This window comes from Pseudopodoces humilis, chromosome 3 (assembly GCF_049639895.1).
Source record: "Pseudopodoces humilis isolate 2021_Gansu_Grassland_sample_001 chromosome 3, ASM4963989v1, whole genome shotgun sequence".
Classification (NCBI taxonomy): domain Eukaryota; kingdom Metazoa; phylum Chordata; class Aves; order Passeriformes; family Paridae; genus Pseudopodoces; species Pseudopodoces humilis.
The window spans coordinates 96,845,926-96,867,511 of NC_142202.1; positions in this window are offsets into that span (position 1 = coordinate 96,845,926).

Below are 21,586 nucleotides of genomic sequence, written 5' to 3' on the forward strand. Positions count from 1 at the left end.
ACTTGGCCACTGCTGTGGAGTAAGGGTGAGAAAAGGCAGAGGTACTTTGCCTCAGTCTTTAACAGAAAGGCTAATTATCCTCAGGGCAATAAAGCTGATTATGCTCAGGGCAATAAGCCCCCTGTGCTGGTAGACTGGGATGGGGAGCAGGTGTATCACCTGCAATCCAAGAGGAAGTAGTTAGTGACCTGCTGAGTCACTGAGACACACAGGAGTCTATTGGGCCAGATGGGATTCATCCAAGGGTGTGGAGGGAGCTGGCATAGGAGCTTGCCAAGACACTTTCCACCTTTGATCATCAGTCCTGGTTAATTAGGGGGGTTCCAGAGGACTGGAGGTAACCCAATGCGACACCCATCAACAGGAAGGGTCAGAAAGAGAATCCAGGGAACTATCAGCCTCTCAGGCTGACCTTGATGCTGGGGAAGGTCATGGAGCAGATCATCTTGAGTGCCATTGTGCAACATGTACAGGACAACCAGGGGATCAGGCTCAGCCAGCACGTGTTTAGGAAAGGCAGGTCCTGCTTGACCAGTGTGATCTCCATTCAATACCAGGTGACCTGCTAGAGGATAAGGAAAAAGGCTGTGGATGTCTTTTACTGCCTGGACTTCAGTAAAGCCTTTGTTACTGTGTCCCACAGCATTCTCCTGGAGAAGCTGGCAGTCCATGGCTTGCACAGGTGCACCCTTTGCTGGAGGAAAACTGTCTGGATGGCCAGGCCCAGAGAGTGCTGGTGAATGGTGCCACACCCAGCTGGTGGCTGGTCACTGGTGGGGTTCCCCAAGGCTCAGTGTTGTCCAGCTCTGTTTAATATCTATTGATGATCTGGATGAGAGGATCAAGTGCACCTCAGTCAGTTTGCTGACAACAAGCTGGGTGAGAGTGTTGATCTGCTGGAAGATAGGATGGCTCTGCACAGGAATCTAGGACATACTTAGACATGTCCAGAGTATTGGGTATTCAGTTTTTCAGCTTTTTGTAAAATAATGCTCATTTTGGGTGGAAAATACTGCAGATACTTAGCATTTTAAATATTAGAATGATTTTTTTTTTTTGTCCTAAACAATGCTGCAACAGATCAACTGCTGTTTTATATTCAGACTTTCTCTGCTATGTAATTAAACATACTAGTATTAAGCTTCTGCTTTCAAACTTCAGCGAATAAATATATATATACATATATATCGATATGTTTTTCCAGTCTTTGTTAAGGCTGGGTTCCCAGTTTCTATATCATGGCCATTACACATGGCATGCTCCACCTCAACCCTCCATCACTGACAAAGATCAGTGTTTTTTCTTCCACTCAGGAGATAGTCTGGGGATCACCACAGACAGTAGTATTTCAGCCCCTCACTCAGGTTGACCTGCTGTCAAAGCACAAAAATGCATCCCAAATGAGACAGTAGAATCCACAGTTCTTCCTTGCAAGAGTTACCCAGTTTTAGGCCAGTTCTGAAGATAGCTTTTCCTCTGAGTTGACTGTGCAGTGCCAGTAGATGGTAAGTTTTCCATCCATTAACTATTGTCTCCAGCTTCTGGATGCATCTGGGTTTCCAAGCAGGGTACCTAAAATCACAATTTCCTTCTCACTGTCCATCCCCATCTCCTCCCATTCTTTGGTCTTTACAAAGCCAAATGCTTCAGTGTGAAGCAGGTGTGTACACACGGGCTGTTGAACATCTGGCTAATCCTCTGTGGGGGCCAGAGAAGTGTGAAAATCCTAAAATGGGCAACACTCCAGAAAGAATATGAATCACTAGCTCTGTAAGCAAATTATTTCTGGTCTCAATTGAAATCCAGACTTACAGCTCTCTCATTCTCCATCGGCCTCAGAAATTCAATCGGGGTATTGATTTGCCTAAGTTTAAAGTCAGTGTATGCATAATATGATTTATTTTATATTTATTCTAGAAAAATATTCGTTTATACATGTTTTCACACCTTGAAACAATTATGATCCCAAGAGTGGTGGGGTTATAAAGAAAATGAATAAGAGGGAATATGTCATTTTAAGTCTCAAATACTGCTATGCATTCCTGGCTTCCTTTGAAATTGTGGTGTGTGTGCATTTGAATGGGTAGTCTGCTCTTAATGTGTGACTTTGATCACACATATATATGAAACACCAGTAATTCATGCTTTCCCTCCTCATACTTTGCACAGCTTCCATCAAATTTTATTTTTAGAGACTTCTCTGTGAATCATATCCTCACATTTTCATCCTGCTAGTCCCTTGAGGATTTATTCCAGATCAGATATAAAACCAGAGGAATGTGTTTTCTGAATCAAAAAATGTTGCAGCTCACATTGGTGAAAGGTTCATCTGGAGAACATATCTCAAATGTCAGGATAATAGAAATTGAAAGGAGTAAATGCTATGACATTTGAAATGGGTTTTGCCCAGCTCTCATGAGCAAGTGGTGAGATTTTGATAATATCAAACTGTAGCTTCACCTTTAATTTGATCTTTAATCAAAAACCTCTAGTCTTAAAGTAGTGCTCATTCAAAACAGTTTTCTAAAATATATGGATCATGTTGAAGATGTGTCCAGAAATTTAAAAAGAAGGTTGTGGTCCAAGCAGAACTTTCATTTCACTCCATGCCATTTCTGAAGTTCTTAATGGATAAAGTGCATAAAATGCAATGAGGAGTGTAAAAGTCAACTTCTGTGGTGAAAGTCTTACTGGGATTCTGCCTCAGAGTTGGGAATCTCTGGTTCTTTTTGCTTGGACAGAAAATAAAATTTAGTAAATTATGTTAAATCCTCAGAGAGAGATATATGTTAAGAAAAGAGTAGCTTTTCTTTCTGGAAAACGCAGAGTTATTGAGAAATCTACTACATTTATAAATCAATACATATTCCTTCAAAATTATGAAAAAATATTTCTTCAAAATAATGACAGCACTAAAAAATTAATCACATTAACTATGTATAGATATGTTCTTTAATATTTGCTTGGTTTTGCTTTGCCAGAGGCATAGTAAGAAAAATGTATTTTAAGTCTAATATTTTTAAATTTTTAAATAGGGTTTTTAGTGGAGTTGCAGAGATAGAAGGCTATTCTTTCTTTTTAGAAACTTTTGGTAATTGGAACAGACTGTAGAAAACTTTTTCCAACTAGTAACAAATCCAGTGAGGACATGAAAAACTGAGTTAGCTGATTTATGATCTAGGAGCAAGGGCTAGCAAGAATAGCAAAAAGTACATCACAGAGTAAAATAATTATTTCTGCAACAAAGTTTGTTGAGGGTTTAATATCTATGCAAAACTTTTGGATCTTAAAACCAGTGGGCCAAATTCATCCTTGAATTAGTAAATTTGATGTGATGAATATATTAACAACAAAGTGTCATTGGAGCCAGGATACATATTCTGGAGTATGTACTGAATCTTCACTAGATGTTCAGTTTTTCACCAGAGTCTTTTCTCCACTCTTGGAATGAGTATGGAATATTTCACTCTTGGAAATGGAAATTTTTACTATTGCACCACCCATCTCATTTCTGTTGTCCAGCAGCATCTTGCAGCCCTGAAGAGATCCTCCCTTTTCCCCCCGAAGTAATCCACACTAGCTCTGTCGAATGGAGGGGTCAGGGAGGTCCTTCGAGACCAAGAAAAGACCAAAAGGTGCTGCTTCTCCTCCGGGGTATCAGAGGATGTTTATTCTGGCTGGCTTCCAGGGGGAGAAGAGGCCGGGTTTCTCCTTCCCGGGCTTTTTCAAGCCTCGGGAGAGGGGCGGGGGGACATATAACACCAACTAATGGGATAACGCTTCAGGGACGGGGAGGGGAAAACGCGTCACAGAGAAACAAAGTAACTCCCAGAAATATGCACCACCACACTGCCCCTTGCCTCCCTCCTAGCCACCAGAATTTCAAAAAATCTCTGCTTCTGATGTTCTTTTGCTCGACTCTGTTGTCTTCCCTCCTGCTGTGGTGACCCTCCAGCCTTCTCTTGGAACCACCGCTATCCTACAGTGCCTTTCTTAATTTGTAGGGCTGAGTAAGGAACACCCAGCAACCTGCTAACTGTGGTGACACAAACAGTTGTGGGTTTGCTGTCTGGGGAGATCACTTAGAGATCCATCTTCAACAATTGAATTCTTTGTGGTTAAACAATTTTGTAAAGGTGAATTGGAGGGCAAATATGGCACAGCTGCAGTACTGAAAAACTCTTTTCCTGTGGCCTAGTGAGATAGTGTCAGAGCAACACCAAAAGTGCACTACATTATTTGTTATCACAATAACCTGCAGTGATACAGAGAATGTAAAAGGTTTACTACAGAAAAAATATATAGACTTTTCAGTAGGAACATGTAGGAGAGTGCTCAGGAATGACCATTTCAATCGCTTGGATTTCTTTTGATCCATTTTCAGGATCTTGGAGACCCCTTGAAGATGTCTTTCATTCCCTTGAGAGGAATGTAAAGCATTATTACCAGAAACAGCATATTTTATCAGCTTTGGAGCTGTAAATATAAAAAGTGAAAAAAAAGCCCAAGCTACTTTTCAGAAATGGAAAACCAGAAGTCTGGAGAATTATACTCTTAAACCTAAAAGGTCTTTAGTAGCTTTTAAAGTAAAAAAAAATTATATTGTGCAAATTTTAAGTTGGGTTTCCTTGTGATGTATTACAGTTTGACTAATTTTTCTTTCAGACTCATTTCTTTCAGAAGAGTTTGGGTTTTTTAATTTATAGCTATGGTTAACTATGTAACAATCAGTTTGTACTAAGTTGTTACATGAATTTAAATTTACGTATAAATATGTACATACACATATTAAAAAAACAAAAAAAAACCTTTTAAGAAAAAAATAAAAATTATCTTTTTTGAAAATCATTCAAATAGTCCTTTGCAGAAAGTTATTTCTGCTGAGATCAAGTTTTTTCCCTTTATGATAAAATAATGCTTTCTATATGTTTTCATGAGGCAGAACAAGTACAAAGAAATGTAATTCATGTGAAAACAAAATACATTATTTGTAGAATGATGCTGATTCTAACCTATTTTTTAAAGATTGTACCTTTGTAAAAAAACTATTCTGTCTTGCTATACTATTATCACAATTTTCACATTTCAGTATTCAGGGCAGTTGGTTCACCTTGCAGCATTGTACTCTAAACCAATCAATTGTGCTGTGCATAGGTACTGTTAAAACCAAAGCAAACTAACTTAATTTTACCAGCATGGAACTTCTGGAAATAGGGTTCTTTTATATTAATAAGGTGTTATACACATTAAAAAAAAAGAGACAAAATTGCTGCCCAAATAAATTTATAAACTTGCTTACTACCTTTTTGTTTGAAGTCTTGTTCTAAGGCCTGTGGCTTTGGTCATTTTCTGTTAAAAAAGTAACAGATTTTGAAAACAGATTATGTACAACTCTGAACTCATATTAATTCTACAACACAGGGTGGTCCCTGGGCTGGGTGAGGTCAAACAATGACCTGTGAGATGGCTTGTGGGGCTCATCTGCTCTTACCTGCCAAGAATCTGTCTGGTCACCTAGTGCTAGCACAAGTGAAGGGAGAGGAGGTGAGGAGGCTCTGGGAGTTTATGCTGTGACTGCTGACTACCCAATCAATGTAGGCTGAAATGATGGCTTGTGTTGGAAAAGATCTTAAAGATCATCTAGTTCTAACCCCATTATCATGAGCAGGGGCACTTTCCACTAAATTAGGCTGTTCAGGCCCCCATCCCTCGATCACTTCCAGGGATGGGGATGGGCCCAGCACCCTCTGAGTTACAAAGCTTTTTCTAATCCAAATCTTTCCTCTTTGACTTTAAAACTATTTCCCTACTTGTCCTATCCCTATCTGGCCACGTAAACAGTCATTAGCCATCTTTCTTCCTTAATTACTGAGGCATGCAATGAAATCTCCCTGGAGCCTTCTGTCCTCCAAGCTGAGCAGTCCCAGCTCTCTCAACAGCCTTCACAGGAAAGATGTTGCAGCCCTCAGATGATCTTTGTGACCTCCTCTGGACCTGCTTCAACAGGTCCATGTCTTTCCTGTGCTGGAGACTCCAGACTTGAATACGGAACTCCAGGTGGTGTCTCATGAGAACAGAGTGGAGGAGAATCATCTCCCTTGATCTGCTCACATTTATTGATGTGACCCAGGATGCTGTTGGGCTTCTGGACTGTGAGCAGACATTGCCTGTTCACCTCAAGTTTTTTGTCCACAAGCATCCCCAAGGCCTTCTCTGCAGGACCGCTCTCAATGTGCTTCTCCCAGACTGTACTCGTGTCTGGGATTGCCCTGACCCATCTGCACTACCTTGCACTTGAACTGGTTGAACCCCATGCTGTTCTTCTGAACTCACTTCTGAAGTTTCATCCAGGTTCCCCTGGACGCCATCTCATCCTCCAGGTGTTTGATTTGCCCTGCTCAGCTTGGTGCCAGCTACAAACTTGCTGAACTCGATGCCACTGCCTGTGTCATTGATGAAGATATTGAAGAACATTGGTTCCATGACAGAGCCCTGAGGGACACCACTTGTACCAGGCTCCACCTGGACATAGAGCCATTGATCACAACTCTCTGGCTGTGTCTATCCAGATTATTCCTTATCTACCAAACTGTCCACCCTTCAAATATATATCTCCTCAATTTAGAGATAAGAATTTTGTGAGGAACTGTGTTGAAGGCCTCACAGAAGTCTAGGTAGATTATATCAGCCAGTCATCTCATCACATCATGGCTCCACTTACTCCCTAATATGTTGTAGTTGCTTAAAATAGAATCTTTAGCTTCCTTTTTCAGCCCTGTTGAAGAGTAAAGACAGTTAAATATAAAGGCATCTAACTCTGAGGAACTTAACATCATCTGCTATCACCTATTTTAGAACCTAAGTATTAAGGAGGCATTCCTGGTATGTGTGCACCCTGGAAAATTGCTTTAACATAGAGCATAATGATTTGTTTTCTGACTCTCAGATGTAAGTGTAACTGCTTGATCTCCCAGAAAGGCACAAGACAAAGTACCTTAACAAAGTAAATTGGGGAGGGCTGTACTGTAACAATGTATTCTAATATAATGGTTCACCTTTGGTCTCTACAGGGTGTCTGTGGCACCAGTTCAACATAACATTTAAATGTATGCAAATGACAATCATGATGCACTGCTTGAAGGCATCCCTGGAAGCCTTTCCAAAGGACCTTTTGATCAGGGCAGTCTAAAAGGCCATGCTGTTTTGCCAATCAAACCTTGAAGATCCTGCTTTGAAAATATTCTCATGAAATTTCAGTAATCTTCAGTATAATTAGAACATTATCTGCATGTATTTAATTTCCCTCATCCTTTCTGTGGATTTTTTCCGTTGGTTATTAGTTGTCAGGCTATTACATATTCACAGCATGCATCAGTCTGACCACAGAAAGATTCTTTCACCACAAAGGTTGGGTGTTCTTCTCCCTAAATGTTGTTGAATCTATTTATACTCTTGTTACATATTTATAGAAGAGTTGATTTGTATCTTAATGGTAACATCTTCCCTCTGCAAAAGCCTTAACCTACCTGAATTTGATGGGAACATGCAGGATTGCCTCAGCTGTTGTGTGATTCCCTGAAGATTGTTTTGATACTCACAGGTTTCTTCTCTTGCTAAGACAGATAAATGAAATCAGAATGAGAATTGCACCCACTGTTCTAGCAGTGCACTGTGAATTCGAGATGTAAGTGGAGCAGAAAGGGAGTGTGTGTCCGAACTGGTACCCGCAGCAGAGTTGCTCATCCTGCTGTTATTATTAATTTTTTGGGAGAGCATGGGATTAAAACATTTTTACATCATGAAGAGGAAATCAATTAAGCATTTGCAGTATTGGACTATGTGATGTGCTGCACTAGTGAACTCCAGATATGCAGATATACATAGTTTTTTTTCTGTAGTTTACAATGAACATATTCTTGTACTTTAAATGTTCTTCAGACCTGTTTTGCATATGACACTCTATCTTTCCCACATTTTTCTAAGTCATGAGAAGTACTAATTCTTTTTTTTTTTTTTTTTTTAAAGCAGAGCACAGCTATATCAGCTGTGGATGCTGGTTTGATTGCAAATCCAGAAACCACAATAAAGGCTGTTTTCCTTACATCAGATGTAGTGATTAATATGTGGTAGTCTTGGGCTCCAGATTTTTACAGCTCTGTTAATTGATCATGAGCCAGAGCCTGGGGCTGTACAATTAAGTTAGCTGGGAAATTAATGCAGGAAATGGATTCTAGATTTGATTGGTTTAAAAATCTATGAATATACTTATTTAAGCCTTTTGAATTAAAGTTGGTGCCAAAAAAATTATGTTAACTACGTCTGCAATTTCATAACTTCAGGGCAGTATTATTTTTCTGCCTTTGAAATCAGTGATGTTTGCACAAAATAGAGTCATCTTAGACAACCCAATAAAAGGCCTCTCTGTTCCTTTTTTTTCAGAAAAGCTGGATTTCCTGTCTTTGGTGTGACACCTACAGACACAGACATTAAACAAACTGGGATCTAGGGACTAAATATCCAAACTTACAGCTTCACTGTGAACTGCTGTGGCTGTGCAAAAGCCCTCTGAGATAAATCTAGCTTAATGTGGGTGTGACTTATACCAGCATGCTGTAGAATAGAAGCAGTGATTCTGTTCTCTTCATCTGAATCTTATGTATTGTGCCTAAATATTGAGAAAACTGGTATTTTTTTTCTCCCTTGTATTCTGAGATTAAAAGAGGTCTCCAAAAAAAATAGAAATGCTATAAAAAAAAACATCCTTGAAAAGAGGGTAAGAAGTGGCTAAATGCTCTCTAGTTCTGAGTTCATGCATTGCCTTCCCATAACTCAGGAAAATGAGCAGTCAGCAACTATACTGAGGTCAGCATAATTAAGGTCAGTGCAGTCAGTCAGGGCAATACTGGACAAAAGCAAACAACTTTAGGCTTAGTGAATAGGTGAAGATACTATGTCTTTTGAGAAAAGTTGTTTTGTTTTGGTTTAAATCTGTAATTAATGTGCGTGACTTTAAGTCACACACTATATTCATCTTATTCTGTATTGGGTTATATTTGTCATGTGGTACCACATAAAATTACTTACTCAACGAGCTGCAGGTCTTCATAGAATTATTTTAGAGCTGCTTCTTCTCACAAAAGAGAGGGAAAGTGGGAAGTGATATTAGAACACCAAAGGAGAAGAAAAACCATGATGAAGAAATAAAAGTGGAATAAGAAATAATAATTTTATCAGGACTTTGTTGCACTTTAATTGTATTCATACTTGTCAAAGAGAAAGAACTAATATCAAGGGACCTTTAATGATTCTGTATGTGGGGCATTACATATTTTCTAAGGAAAAAAGGCAAGGCAAAATAAAAAGTTCAGTACCAAAAGTGCATCAGGCTTCAGTGTTAATAAATAAACAGGCTGAACATAATTGGGGTGAAAGGTAATGGTTATACAATTAAATTGTTATCCTAAGGTGATGTCCTAACATTACTAGCACTGCTAAGAGGCAAATCTCTATTCCAGCTTTTAAATACAATGTGAATGGAGGGAAAGTATTTTACTACTTTATTTACTTTATTTGGGAGCTACAGAGATGCTAGACCAGAACTGTGTGTCTCACCTTCTTCTCAGTTCTTGTTAACATATGCTGGAACAAAGTGAGATGTCAACGTACACATATCTGCGTATCATCCTAAAGCAGCAGCAGATGATCAAATTAGCTGAAGTAAATGCTGTTGCTCTGGGGATGTAATGGTTTTAGTGTTAATACTGAACATGTAATAAAAGCTTCCACATTCTAATTTTTTTAAAATTCATTATAAGAGTGAAGCATGGTAAAAGAAATTTTTAATCAAGATAAAGTGTTCTGAAAAGAGACATCTTGTAACATTTTTATATGGACTTGCTTCTATCTCCATGAGTTATCAATCCAAACCTTATAAATTATAGAGGTTGAACCAAAGAAATCAGTATTTACTTGAAGGAAACTCCAAATTTTGAACTCTTATCAATTATGCATACTTCAAATAAATCTGACTTCTTCCAGATACACTTTTTCTTTATTCAATGGATTTAATGAAGTAGTCTTTAGAAAACAGAAAAATCTAGACATTTCAGATATGACAAGTAGAGTTATAAAGATGAATCATACTTATGAAGGAGTTAGGAAGTTTGTAGAACAAAACACTAGCAAGGTTTATTTTACTCTTAGTCATCTATTTTAGTCCCTTTCAAGTTCTTCTTTTGACTAATATACTCATTACTTATTTTTTGGGAGAAAGTGAGGTTTTATTCTTTGCCATCACAAACATTGGTAATAATGGGCTAAACAGAGTACATACATAATAAGGGCTTGATTTTCTTCCACTGGTGTTGACTGAAAAAATGGTAGCTGGGACAATTTCTTTTTCTTCCTCTGTGATATGTTGTCATCTACACCTTTATGAAAAGCACAACCCCTGTTATTAGGTTTAATTCACATTTACCCTGTTTGCTCTGTTGCCAGTTCTGTGCAATGTATGGTTTGTGGACTCTGTGTCACCTTCTATGGAGGTTTGTGATTTTAAGAAAATTAACACCATAAATACACTAATACCTAGGTATAAAGGATCCCATCCTGGTCAGCCATAACTTCAACCCAGCTTTGCATGAAAATTTCAATGTTAGCACCAAAAAAATCCATTTTCCATTATGTGGTTCTTACAGTAACATCAACTCGGGGGGCTTTGGATCAGATTTTATTGTGGCCCAAACAATTGCACATTATGTTGTCTATAGAAACATTTCAGGACTGCCTTTCTTCACAGTGGGAGATAAAATCTTATGTAAAATTATGATGGGCAAATAAAAGTGAAATATAAACTGTGATGCTGATATTTATTAAAAGCATCATCCATTTAGATTTTCCTGAACATGCCTTGTTTGCCTGTCTGAAACTTTTTTTTGGGCAGGGATTTAAACATATAGATATTTCTATGGGGAATGCAGGCTGTATCTAACATATCTGTTGTGTCTAAGCTCACAGGAGTTCAGTGCACACACAGGAAATGTGCAAATCCAACACTCTACACAGCACTGGACAATTTAATTCTATGAAAAAAATTGGTGGTCAATTTTTTTTCTTTTTTTTTTTTAAGGTAGATAGTGATAACACTGAACATCACTTTGAGCAAGGCTCTGGTTTGCAGTAGTTTACTGATATTATCTTGGTCAAAAATCTGAAACAAGTATCCAATGATGGGCCATATATCTACACAATTCTATTAATTTTCTAAGGTAATGGATTTCTGTGAATTCCAGGTCTCAGAACACAGCAATAAAACTCAGGGTGCTAAGGATTTCTGCCCTTTTCAGCAAATCATACCCTCAGCAGGACAGATGTGTAGTTCTAAGCCTCTCAGGTTACAGCTAGCGACACTTCCAGACACTTGGAGGCATTTCTTCAGATCCAATGTGAATGGCTGTAATATTGCTCCATATCATGTGAAGAAATCTCTGCAGACAGGTGAAAGTCAACAGAACAGTGTCCAGCTCTTTGTCTGTACCTGACACACAGTGCAGAATCCAGAGCTGTGCTTTGTCAATAGTTCTGAGGGGATTGCAGAATGGTGACAGTGATATTAAGGTTCCTCACTTATTAAAGGCAGAAGTGAAATTTGTCTAGGAAGAGTGATGGATGCTCTCCATATTCCACAGAAATGTCTGAATTTTAAGCCACTCAGTGGTGTGTGCACTGCCAGTCATGTTATTGAGGGTGAGTTTCATGGAGCAAGTATAGTGTTGTAGGCTGTTAAAGTAGGGGAAAATACAATACATGCATTGAGTAAAGGCAGCTAAAAAAGTTGTAACCATTATTTTGAGTAACTGATTGCAAGAACTTAATTGCAGTGCTGAACAAAAAACCCCAAGACATTACCTTAGGCAAGGTGAAAAATAGCCCTTCTGTTTATCCTAATGCACTCATCATAACAGCTCTGACGAGCCCTCCTCTACAACTTTTGTACCCTGAGGAGTTAACAGAAGTACTAATAACATGAATATCAAAGACTCATCCTAGTGTCTCCAGTCCTGGTTGCTTTTCCTTTCAGGAGTGTTAGTGACAGCACCGCTCTAAAGCATAGAGCCTTGGTGATAAAGCTCCTGTTCAGTTTGATGCATGAGAATTGTACTTTCTGCATTACTGCAGACAATGGAATCATTAACTCACTATCAATCACGAGGCTCTCAGCACAGCCTGCTCTCTAACAAGAAGCCATGGGGCATAAGTTATAAATAGCAGACATAAGTCAACCCCCTTGACCAGATGTAATTGTGAAAGAAGGATTGCAAACTGAGTTTGGTCGTCTGCCCAGGCTTTTCCGAAGCACACCAGTGTGCGCATGGAAACTCAGACAGAAATGTCCTGTTTCATTAGAAGGCTCTGAGGGATAGAACTGGAACTCAGTACCTTCTTCTCCTTCTCCATGTAATCATTTTAGAAGTCTTGAGTATTACTCAGATTGAGTTAGCTTTTTCTGTTGTAACAAGACAGATTGAGTTATTTTGAGTTTTTGAAGTATTGTGAACCTGATTCTCTCTGTCGTTCCATTGTCTGTGCTGGTAGAGTGCCAGGGAGAGTGAGTTTGTATGGGTAGGGAACAGTATATAAAGAACTAAGGTGACAGGGCAGAAAATAAATTTACGTTGTTGTGGATACCAAGACTATTACATCTCAATAGGCCCTCAGACATAGGTGTTTTAATTATTAGATTTTTTTTTCTTTCTGCATTTGTAGTTTGGTTCCTTGAGAGATGTTAAATGGGTGGATTCATACAACGCTCTTCTGACTTTACTGATTCTCTTCCATGGAAAGCAAATGAAAGCTATTTGAATTGCTTTTCTTTGAGAGAATGAGATCACAAACAAGATGCAATCTCTTTTTATAGTTCTCTTTGTTACCTGGCATGAAGGGCTAATATAAGCTTTTAAAAGTGGGCAATTCTGACATAAAAGTGGGGTGGTCAAGGTCTGTGATACTTCAATGACTTCCACTGACAGCTTTATCAAAATTAAATTGCCCACTCTGCTATTCTGTAGTAGAAATCCTGAGAGAAGGTAGCAGTGAAATAGCTCACTGTTTTGAGCTGAAATGTACTCCATCCCTTAAGCAAAAGGATTTGCTGTAGCAAAGGAGTGTAATTTATACCTTCCTGTGACAGCCTTTGTGACTTTGACCTGGAAAGTAAAAAAGAACTCAGGCATAGTTATTGAAGACTGCTATAAATAGATGTAAATGCAGAGGCTTATCTTAAGCTTAACAATAAGTTGTCTTTACTGTGCTAACAAACTAGACCACACAGCTTTGTTTTGGTTTTCACCTGAAGTATAGACCTGTGTGGTCTAGATGGATGATATCAATTGCATTTGAAAGCCTGATAAAACGGAATGCAGATGATTTATCTAACTAATACCAACCTCTCCATAAAAGCCACAGTCATTAGTAAACCTTGGCATATATATATCATTCTCATTCTTGTGAATGAATTGTAAATGCCTTTTTAAAATGCATGCATCTTCCTTACTTTAAGGATTTTTTTCCCAGTGGCTGAGAGCAGTGGATTACAATGATTTTTCTGTAATTTACTGTGAGACATTGTAACTGAAGCATGATAACTCTGCAGATAGTGAGGCATTAATCAGTATTGCATACTCATACTCACACACACAATTCTTCACGCTGCTTCTGTCAATGGCTGAAAAACGTGCTGGTTGAGAAAGTATTATATTAAAATAAATGAAAACTTGTTTACACCTCTGGTGCCTTGAGAACAGTCCCTTCAAACATCTAAAACCACCCCAGAATTCCAGGCAGTCATGCAGTGCCCCTACTGTTGTAAGATCATGCTACTGTATGTGAATAATTTAACATGTAAGATGCCACAGTTTATGACTCCTTTAAAACTGCTGTTCCCTAGAACCCGTATTTTATAAACCTGTGTGAAGAGTAGGCAATACATGATTATCACTGAGCATGGTTTCTTCATGCTACAGAAAATTATTTGAAACTGGTTTGAAAGGAAATCTGAAGAATGAGTGTAATGAGGGAAGTCATAGGGACATTAATGTGCCCACATTTAGTGAGAAATGTTTTCTTAAAGCTCCCTGGTTGCCAACATGCACATGGCTATATGCATAACTTTTTTTGAATAATAGACACAAGGAAAACTATTCCAGCATTTTTCAAAGAAATATAAAATTCTAGTGAAGTAAAAAATTGTTAGAGGGGAAATATTTGATTATTATATTTTAATAATGTTTATTTCTCCTAAGTGCCAGCTTGTGACACATTCTGATTTCTAGATCTGTAATTTTGATGTTAAAAGATGGAGTTTCTTAATCTGACACCTCTGAGCCTTTATTCCACACCTGTGATTGATATATTTTGGCCCAAACTTGAGTGGTAAGGACAAGGGAAAGAAGTTGCTGTCAATTTTGTAAGATTTAGAAATTAAATTTTCTTTTGAGGCATGTTAGAAAATCATTTTGGTAGGGAAGAAACACGAATTTCAGGAATGAAACTTAGAAACTTCATTTACTGAAGAAGGAATTTATTGTGTATGAGAATCTCATTTGCAGCTGATATTGCTTATAATTCCTGGTGCATCAGGATGAAACTCCATGTGTGTGGAGAACAGTAATAAAATGGCTTCAGAAAATTAAATTTTGGAAGGAAATTTGTTACAATTCATCCTTGAATTTAGTATTGGGAATGTGAGCCTGAGTGTAGGTCAGAGGTTCAGGGCTTAAAAATACCATTGCACAAAGACACAAAAGCTCATCATTGCCATATATGACTATTTAGTACCTGTATTTCTTGAAGCTGCTAAAACCAAGCCTCAGGGCTGTGAATTCATTCCTGCTGTGCATTGATTCTCTCATGACAAACTGAGAATTACTGCAGAACCATAACTCAAGGGTGCTTGCTCAGATGATGTGATTTGAGGCACTGGCAGGAATCTGAGTAGTCCCCATTCCTCGACTGCATGCATTTCAGTTTGCAGAGCACAGCTACAGCCTGCTTTTCTAGAGAGCCAGCAAGCATTATTTTGCTTATATTTCAGATTGTTAATATTTTCAGCAGAGCAAGGGTCAAATGTTGTGCAATGTTTTGTGCCATCAGAAAAGGAATATTACTAAATGCTTTTATATTTTTCAGTTTTTTGGACTGCCACAGAGAGGTCACTTTGACTTTTCTAACTGATTACTTCCTCTCCTTTTGCTTACAGCAGTTTCCTCCATCTCCTGGTATTCTCTCCTCCCCTGATTTCCTCTTCTGACGGCAAGCTGCTTCTTTTAAGGCCTCTCCATTGCCAAAGGGAGCTTTGAAAATGGGAGAGCTGTACTCTTTGTCTCTAATGTACTACTCCATAGTACAGATCAGAGTTTCTCTAGTTAACTGTAATATACATCTTGAGATTTATGCCCAGGCTGAGCTCAAGACCAGGCAAGTTGTGTTTGTGGTTTGTATAACCACAAGCAGATGGAGAAGACCCATTAGGGAACAAAGGACTCTTTATAGCTGAGCATGTCCAGTATCTGCACAGGCAACCACAACAACTTGCATCAGTTTTTCACACGCAGGCTTCAGGGACTCTGAGGGAACCCATATGATATGCAGGCACACTGGGTGTGTTGTGCCCATGACTGCCTTCTGAAACTGGTGCAGACAGCTCTCTTCTGCTTGTGGATGCATTATGGCAATGACTTTGAACTGCATGGCCACAGACTAACAGTTTTGCAAGGACAGTGGTGGTTGTATAAGTAGCAAATTTTATAAGAAGGGTTGAAATATAAATTCTCTCCTAAGACACTTGCCTAACCCTCAGGAGAGCTTTTTTTCCCTTTCAAATTCCCATAACATTTTAAGGAAGAAGGGCCTTTATTGCTGGCGTTTGAAAGTGTTGCATTGTTTTACTCTGGAGCTGTAGTGTTTAAAATGTAGTTCTTACAGCTCTTGCTCTAGCACTATCTATATTAGGCTCTGCAACACCAGGCAGAAATACAGAGCCTTTGCTTTCAAATGATATACATGTTATATTCCTTCCCTTTTATCTTCTTTACCAAAGGGCCCAACACAAATCAAAACTAAAGTCAAGTGTTATGTAAAATAAACCCCAAACAACCTAGCAACAATAAAATGGCAGCCAATAGTTTTCTTGTAAGTATTGTACTAGTGTGATTAGTATATAAATGAGCCTCAAGTGCCCAGATTTCCTGGTTACCACAGACTCAATTTCTCTCATGAATATGGATTATTTCCTTAGCTTGACCACCAGATTTTGCTGGATTGGTAATAGTGATCAAAAAGACTCAGTTGGGAGAGATGCTGAGGTAACTTTTCTTCTTTTCTTCCAGGTAGCAAGAGGAATTAAGCATCTTAAACTGTCTTTCTGTACTGTTCTGATGTGGGAACAGGAATGAATATCACCCACTGCTATTACCCTAGGTGGAAAGTCTAATGTTTTGCATGAATAAAGTTAAGACTTCTTTTTGCAAGAGAAAAAGTTAAAGAAACTCTGCTTTCTGAACCAGCATCCCCCAAATTCTGCTGCATGAGAAGCAGCTGTGCTGAAGTAGCTCGGACAAGACATAAGCTTTTTCTTTGTCAAGAGTGTCCCATTATTTAGGCCCTGATGATTTTTAAAATCTGGAGTTTTCTTGTGCTTAGCACAGAGAGAGAAAACAAAAGGAGCCCAATGACTGATTTTATACAATAATTAGGGAGTTTTTTATCACCACAAGGTGGACACAACAAAGATTTCTTTTTAAGGAATACTTAAACTGATAATCACATTTTATTAGTATGCCTGAAGTCTTTCTTTAGTCCATGAAGATTCATCTGTACAAGGCAGTCTTTAGGTTTCAAAACTGGAACTAATATAAAAATTGAATTTTCTGTACATTAGCTTAACAGATGCTATTTTTGAAAAGGAATATTTTATAGTTAAATTACTAGAGGACAAAATAAAATTCTGTCTGTATTTAAGGAACATGGGACATGTAGGTGATTTGTCTGTGACTGTATAAAGACATAGCAATATATAGTAATATATAATAAAAATTTCTACAAGAAGATAAAATTATTACTGTATCAACCATAAACAGAAAGGAAATACCAAGCATTTTAAGCTGTTCAAGTATGAAACAATTAAATACATTAAGCAAAATTATTGTATGATTTGAGTTTAAATACAAATAATTTTTTTTCTTTCCCATAGGGAAATTTTCTTATAAGTTAGTAGATATGTTGTGTGCATTTGAAAGATATACATTCCACACAAATATATTATATATGTGCATATAAAAGTATATATTTACAAAAAAGAAATAACTTCTGGAGGGAAATATATGCAACTTCTAGCATTATTAAAATGAAAAATCTATTTATTTTGTAGAAAACATTAATTACTAGAATGTACAAAATTCAAAATACTGATATCATAGATACTGCTGAGGGACTGTAACCTTGTCCTTGATCCTTGGGAACCCTGACACCTGATCAAATACTAATAAAAATACAGCACCTACTAAAGTACAAATTCAAAGAAATAAAAAACCCCACATTCCATCTGCTTTAGAAATATCAAATACGTTGACTAACAGCTGATCTAAAGCTTATTGAAGTCAATGACAGTTGTAATTTAATTAGCTTTGATAAGGTGTTAATCAAATCTCTAATTTATATCTGTGGACTCCTTTGTTTTTCAAGTAAGATTCATATGTATTAACATCTGCTGAGTCCTCCTGTAAATTTTTGCTTCTACCAAAATGTCTATAATTGACCTGGTTTCCAGGGAAGCTACTGAAAAGTAAACTTAAAATCAAAGTTTTGCTTGGGAATTCTATGCTCATATTTGAGAGGCCATGAATGTAACAGTAAGTTAAAAAATACTAATCAACATACAATTAAATTTTATAGAAATTGGTAGTCTGATGAGTAACAATAGAACAAAAGATTGTGAAAACCGAAACAAAATAACATCAGTCTGTTAAATCTAATATCTTTTCAAAGCTAGAGTGTCATTTTCAGAGCTAGCTAGAAAGCTTCTCCTGATGAGACTGAAATAAAACTAACTGTGGACATATATATATTTCAGTGACACTTTTAAGAAACAGAAATAAAATGAGACATGGAATACTATGAATGTGTATTGAAATCCACTTTCAGACATATCTTGTCTCTAGAAAGATATATATACCTGATGATTCATATTGCATCAGAATGAAAGCAAAGTTTGAGATAACTGTATGTCCCATGAAATGGAATTCTACTTGTAGTCTAAATCTATTTCCATGTAAGTTAGAACTTCAAACAAACTCTAAGATATGAAGCACTCTCAGAAACACTAACTTCTCTCTGCACATCTTAAAATAGAAAAACATCTTTTGCTTGATAATATATTGTGATTATATGTGAAGGAGTCAAACATTTACCAGGTGGAATATTTGAACACTTTCCTGGCAGTATCTGTTTCAGAGTATGTAGGACTTTTAAACACTGCCTTTATGCTGAAAAACCACATTATCCTTTTCCTTTGGAGGAATAATTTATATAAATGGCAGTGGATACTATGGAAACCCTAGAGGTTATTGCTTCAACTATAATTACTTCCTGATCATTAGTAATTCTTTCATGAGATATTGCAGAACAACACTGCCCAGCAAATGCAATAGACCAGATCTTCAGTTTTGGGATATTTGATTGTCACCATATTGGCCCCAAAGGCCTGACTCATCAAGACTATTTCCCATTTAATTAACAGAGCAACATATATAAAATAGCAACATATATGATATGTCTAGAAATTTTTCCAGAATTCATATTCCTAAGTTTGCTTCCTTAACAAATTGTTTCCATTACTAAAAGCTCACTAAGACATTTTCTTTTTACATTAATATTATGATCGCTTATACTGTACATATGAATTAAAATGTTTTTCTGCATTGGCATCCATGGCCATGCATGTGGTCTATTTGAAGCATCTGTTTTTCAAATGATTATAGAATGTTAAAATTCATTAGATTAATTATTTACATCAGTATTACTAATAAGAGAATGAGAAAAAAAAATTGAAGAACTTTTACCTTCTATGATTTTTTTTTTTTTTAATTCTACTCTCTTTGTGAAGCTACAATTGGTGAGTTCATTCAATTTCTTTTGCAAAGGTCATTGCAATCAATAGACATCTTTCTACTGACTTAGATGCACTTTGATTCAGTGTTATTCTGTAGCCCTGTGATGCAGCCAAATCATTTATATGAAAGCCAAATGAAGTCATGAGATTAAAAATGCTGACTTTGTATTATCTTTGCATGCTTTGTGTGTGTTACTGCAGTATAATATAATTGAGATGATATGCAGATATTACTCCTCAGAATATCTTGAAGTTGATTACATCATCAATATGATACATTACCTTTGCACTTGCATTGGCTTTATATGGCAAGGTTTTGGGAGGCAGTCTGCAGGGATGACTCTGTGAGGTGGCAGGAGAAACTTTCCCCATGTGTGACACAGTCAGTGCCAGCTGCCTTAAAGAGGGACTTGCTGTTGGGTACATCTGGCCAAAGTTGTGCCAGGCAGAAACAGTGGGAGTGCCTCTGGGATAATATATTTAAGATTAGGTAAAATCCACTGCACACCGGCAGTTGGGAAAGGAGGGAGAATGTGTAAAAGAAAGAGCCTGGCAGACACCAGGGTCAGTGGAGAAGGAGGGGGAGGAGGCACTTCAGGTGCTGGAGCTGAGATTCCCCTGCAGCCCCTGGTGCAGCCCATGGTGAGGCACCTGTGCCCCTGCAGCCCACTGAGGTCCATGCAGGAGCGGAAATCCACCTAGGCCCAGGAAGGATCCACACTGGGGCAGGTGGATGTCTGAAGGAGGCTGTGACTCCCTGGAAAGCCCACTTTGCAGCAGGATCCTCACAGGACCTGTCGCTCTATTGGGAGTGGCAAGAAGATCGACATAGACTCTCTAGGGAGTCAGTTAGGAGAATGTCTCGTAGTTTATTACTTCAGCTCTGTTTTATAGACTGGTACGTGGAAAGTACAGAAAGGAAACTCTTATTGGTTAGTAAACTACTACATTACCATCATTGGTCAGTAGGGCACTCTACCCCTGACTTTCTCCTGCAAAGAAAACAAGAGACAGACAACAACACCTGCAAGGCTGTTTTCTGTCTTTGAGGATTGTTTTGAATCCTCCCATGAATTTCCCAGGCCAGCTTCTCAGACAAGACTGAGAAGCTATATGGCCTGCAGTTTCACAAGCTCTCTGTTTCAGAGTTAGCATCCACAGGACCTGTGTTCATAGGAAGGGAGGAGCCCATGTTGGAGCAGGTTTGCTGGCAAGACTTGTGACCCTGCAGGGAACTCACACTGGAGCAACCTGTGCCTGAAGGACCCCATGGAAAACATGAAGAACTGCACCTTGTGGGATGGGCTGACATTGAAGAAATTAATGGGAGACTGTCTCCTGTGGGAGAGCCCTCACACTGAAGCAGAGGAAGAGTGTAGGGAGTCCTCTTGAGGAGAAAGAAGCAGAAAAGACAAATTCTGATGAGCTGACAAAGATCCCCATTCTCTGTTCCCCTGTGCCACTTGGGACAAGGAGGTAAAAGAATTGTGAATGAATTTGAGCTCAGGAAGAAGGGAGGAGAGGAGATACATATTTTTTTTTTAGTTTTGTTCTTATTTCTTGCTATTCTACTCTACTATTCCTTGATAGTAAATTTAATTCCACCAAGTGGAACCTATTTTTCCCATGAACATAATTGGTAAGTAATCTCTCTTTCCTTATCGTGACCTATGAACATTTTGATGTTTTCTCCCCTTTGTCTTATTTTAGAGGGAAAAGTGATAGAGAAGCTTGGTGGGCACCTGATGGCCAGACAAGGTCATCTGACCACAGTATTATAACAATATCATACCACCTTAGCACTGTCAGAAGGTTTAATGACTTGGCTGCTTATCACGGGTGAACAAGTTACGTGTATACCCTATATACTGCTATATACACTTTCTTTTCTTTTTTCTTTTGTAATAAACTACACTGATGAATGCAAGAGATTCAGAGGTTACAGTCTGCATTTGTGAAAATACTCTCTGAAGTTCAAATTCTATTCTGAAAGCCATCATGGCTGCATGGATAGTGGGCACTGTAATTATGTGGCTTTTCTTAGAAAAAACTCCTGAGTACCAGGGACTGCATGTGCTGCTTAATGGAAGAGGAGATTCAGGAATGATCAACAGCTGGATAATCTTGTCTTTTGAGTAGAAAAGTGAACCAGAAAAAGCTGTTGGGGAAAGACTGAGCCAGGACAAATGTGTGATCAAAGACAGCCTGCTCGTGGTTATGGCTGAGATGACTAAATGAAGAAGAATCATAAAGTAGTAGAAATGGGATTTTTCTTTGGTTGGTTTGATTAGGTTATGTTTTGTTTTGTTTGTTTGCTTGTTTGTTTCTTTTGTTTTGCTTCAAGAAGACTTCTACATTATTTTTGCACTTTTTCACTATCCTAATCTTGATCTACTAAAGTGACCATGAAGGAATATCTTT